The sequence below is a fragment of the Gavialis gangeticus genome, unplaced genomic scaffold, assembly GCF_001723915.1.
Source record: "Gavialis gangeticus isolate Ggan-Ray unplaced genomic scaffold, GavGan_comp1, whole genome shotgun sequence".
NCBI classification, from domain to species: Eukaryota; Metazoa; Chordata; order Crocodylia; family Gavialidae; genus Gavialis; species Gavialis gangeticus.
Window position 1 is genome coordinate 45,530,507 of NW_017729034.1, and position 4,293 is coordinate 45,534,799.

Here is a 4,293-nt window from a genome sequence, read left to right on the forward strand (position 1 = left end):
TTTTTTTTTTTTTTTTTTTTTTGGCAAATGAAGCAGGAATGGAGGGGGAAGAGGAAAGGGGGGAATGTTTGATTTGAACCAAAACACATATATCTTGACAATGTTTTAAAAATGTTTTGTGTTAAATGAAATGTTCATTTTCACCCCGTGTAAAATGCTTAATTTTTGGGCACTTGTAAAAAAAAAAATGGTAGCAAATTGCTAAACTTATAAATGTAGTAGTAGAAGTGATGGTAGCAGTAGTGGTATCATTCACCCCTGATGTAACTGGCTATGTATATATCCAAGATATGGGTCACCAAGTTCAGTTCTTCTGCCTGAAGGGATTTGGACTTACATCTCCCAAGATAATGTCCTATTCTGGGGCAAAAGGAAGTATGTTGTAGTCACATGTGTTCACACGCACGCTCTGTCTCTTGCTGATGCTGTTCTACTTTGCATCATGAACTAGTCATTCACAGAGGCAAGGACCACAACCCAAATACTCCAGTTCTGGAAGCTACATGTGGCAGCATGGGATGGAGCCAGGCCAGCCTGCCTATATCACGTGGGACTCCCCATGGCACACATGCAGGTCCCAACCCTTGCATGTCACTGGGGGCAAGCCCCACGTGATGGAGCCAGATGCCTTTCCTGCCCCTGATGCCACCTGCAGCTCCTGGGACTCTGCAAGAAGTTGACGGGAACCCTGCCCCCTGCTTCCCAAGAGAGTCTTGGCATCTGCATGTGGCAGTAGGAAGCAGGGAAGACAGCTGGGCTCCATTATACAGGGCTTCCCCCCAGTGGAGCATAAGTGCCAGGAGGTGCATGTGAGCCACAGGGAGCCCTGTGCAATAAAGGTGGACTGGCCTGACTCCACTCCCTGCCACCCCATGCAGCTCCAGGAACTGGATGGAGCTGTGCCCCACCAGATGGCAGCACTTGTGTGGGCCATGAGCACCCTGTGGGCCCGCCACCTGCTGCTATGGGGGTGGGGGCTGTGCACCATGAGGGAATGGGGGGGTCCTCACACCCACGTCATCCTCCTTCATACCCTACACACTCACATCCACATCCTGCCCACCTGTACTCCGCACTCCAGTCACTCCACTGAGCATGGATCCCAGGCTCTGCACTCCTACCAGCCCCATGCTCTGTGCTCCAACCCAGCTGCAGTTCCCCTGCACACCCACCACTGCCACTTCCCTACCTCCTGGGGAAGCTGAGCAGGTCCTGTGGCAGCAGTGGCCCCACCTGGAAGCTGTGCATACTGACCAGGCCAGGGCCCCCCACATGAGGGTGGTAGTGAGACGCACAGGCTGGTGGGGGACAATTAATTGGTGGGTGCATTCTACTGGAAGGTAAGAAACCAAGTCCAAATCCAGTCTAGGACTAATTGTGAGTTGGTATTTGAAATGGGGGCTTCTGCCTCTCCATTGAAGTGTTCTGAGGTGGGTCTCTCTTAAGTCCACCAGTTGGAATTGTTCCATTTTGATGCAGAATGCATAAATAGGCATTGAGATGGAATAAATACATAGTATGGTGGTTAGGACATTCATTGAGCAGAAGAAGGGGGGGACCTGATTTTCAGTCCCTGCCCCACTGAACAATTAACTATTTTTATATGAAGTGCTACAGTAGCAAGTGAAGAGATTGAGAATACCCAGCTCAGAACATTGTGTAACTAGGGAATTTGGCCACTCTACCAGAAGTGGGAGACGTAGGTTTGAACCATCAGGCAAAAGAGGGGCTTAAGACGAGGGAGACCCAGGCTTGAGTGAGTTTTTGAACTAGTAGGCTGTTGAATTGAAGGGAATACTACCACTGCTTTCCCCTGTGGCAGTTTTCTGAATTAAGCCCCAATTTTTTTTTCTACCTGGAATCTTCCCAAATTCATAAATTATTTCACAGTAATAAAAAAATGCACTGCTTGTCCAGTAGCCTATTTGCCAAAAGAAGGAAAGAAAAGCTCATTTCTAGTCACAATGCCTTTTGTTTTAGATTACAAAAATGTGAAAAAACAATTTTTTTTCAAGTGAACTATAATGTATGTTCTTTTGTGATAGTCTGCATGTGACTGCCTGACTATTGAACCTTTAGAGATTAAAGTGTCAGTAGTTATAAAACAAAGGCATAAACTGGATGCTTAGAGACTGTATAGCTCTGATGTAGTTAAAAGTAAAGCTAGTTGCACTGGAATCCTTAAAGGAAAAGAGTCTTAACATCTCCAGAATCTTCCTAGTTTTTCACTGTTTATGTAGTCTTTTTGCAAGGTGTGGTTTTCACAGAACTCTACTCATCTGATTCAGTTCTGGCAGTGAATGCTTCTCAGGGAAAGGAGAGAAGACCTAATCTTCCCTGTCTTGAATTGAGCTCATTATGGTCTTTATTCAGCACTCTTGTTTAACAGGGGAACCTTGGCTCTGCAATTGCTTCTGATAGCTTCTTGCTCAGCCTTGAATTTAACAGCTTTCAGGGTTTCATACCAGTCTTGTAACTTTATTCTCCGTAGTGATCCTGTAAAAATAACATCCTGGGGTTCCATGCTGATAACTCAGTGGTGCATCCAGATGAGCATGGTCGCGTGACATGTGGCGCTGCAGATACATTTACAGAGCCACATACTGCACAGTCCAGTGTTTTCCATGCTTCACGGGCATGCTGCTTGAGTGTACACTGTGCTGGGTTTTTTTTTCCCATGGGTTTTTTTTATCCCTGGATATCCAGGGGTCAAGAAAACCATGGAAAAAAAACTTGGAACAACATACGCTCGGCCAGCGCACACTGCTGAAAAGTGGAGCTGGCCCACCCAGAGCCATGCTCCGCTTCCAGGCAGGCTCTGCATGGCAGAATCACCATGGCTGCAGCCACAGGAGGCTCCCAGGCAAGGCTTCAGGGGCCATCCCAGTGCTCGCCCCATCCTCCCCTACCCCACCAGCATAACTTGCCTCATGCCAAAGTGCATGTGGCACAGGCGTTTCCTGGGGACAAGAAGCAGCAGTGCAAGGTGCATCACCGTTACTTTTCCCAGGGGAACCAAATGTTCATGAACATCTGGACATGCCCAGTGTGTCCAAATCATATGCAAATAGTTTACAGGCACAATTTTTTAACTCATTTTTACCAACTTGACCTGGAATCTGGGAGTCACCATGGGTTCATTACAGTGAGGAGAAAATGCATCAGCTCTTATAAAAGAGAATGGAGCTGACCCCACATCCACATTCAGTTGGTCAGAAGATGTCTTATTGTCATGGTTAATTTTCAGAGTTTTCAAATACATTAGAGTTTTAAAACTGAAATAATATTAAAAGCATTTTTACCTAGATTATCTGGCACCTTATGATAAGCCATTCAGATAACTGAATTTGTTCAGGCAAGCAAAAACTGTATAAATACATTAAAAATAAAACCAAACCTCAACAGTTCAGTCTTTCACATTTCCAAGATTATGTAATAATTGTCCTTTTGTTTATTTTCATTTACAAGTTATTGCATAAAACTTAGAATGGAGATGAAACCTTGTATTAAAGCTTAAAAAGAACAGTATGCAATACCAACAGTTACAAGTTACACTATTGCATCAGACTTAAGAATACAGATGCAGTAGTCTGTTAAATGGAGCTTAAAAAGGGAAAAGTTTGTTCCACAATATCAGCAATTACAAGGTAGAAAAAAACCTGTTGCTGTTTGGATAACCAAGTTTTGGTCAGTGAGAATGCACTGTATTTGCTACCATCTTTACTTTCTCCACAAAACAAAATCAAGAGAGTTTTGCTTCAGTTAAAACCCTGGCACAACAGTCCTCTGTGTTGCAAGGGAAGGTTTCATTTACTTTTAAAAGGGTGGCTGCATTGAGCTGTATTTTAAAATGAAATATTTTCATGAACACTGGCTTTTGTAAATCATCCTATCCCAACTGGAGAAAATCAAAACCTTCAGTATAAAAATACTGTACTTTGTAAAGTAAGTTAAACAGGTTGAGAAACACTGGTTTATATAAATATCTAGCATGATGATTTTGACCAGGGCCTTTGGACTCTGCTGCATAAAACTATTCCCAGATAAAAACTAAATTAACCTGGATTAGATTTTACAGCATTCCTCCTGGATTTGATTTATGAACATTCTCTATCCTTGTACAGACTTGATAACTACCCAGGCTTTATGCTCTTTGATTCAGGGGTCACATGTCTATGGGCACGTGAACACATTTGTTGCACCTGATCTATGATGATGCGGCTTGCTTTAAGCTGTGTGATAATAGATCAGGAGTGGCTTCTGCACATTCTCACCAGTGCCTGGGGTCGTGCC

General features: G+C 44.0%; 1 protein-coding gene across 4 annotated transcripts in view; it reads left to right on the top strand.

The window, feature by feature from the left end:
* Positions 1–4,293, top strand: part of RGS7 (regulator of G-protein signaling 7) — a 600,793-nt gene that overhangs the window by 548,087 nt on the left and 48,413 nt on the right. The window lies entirely within an intron of this gene.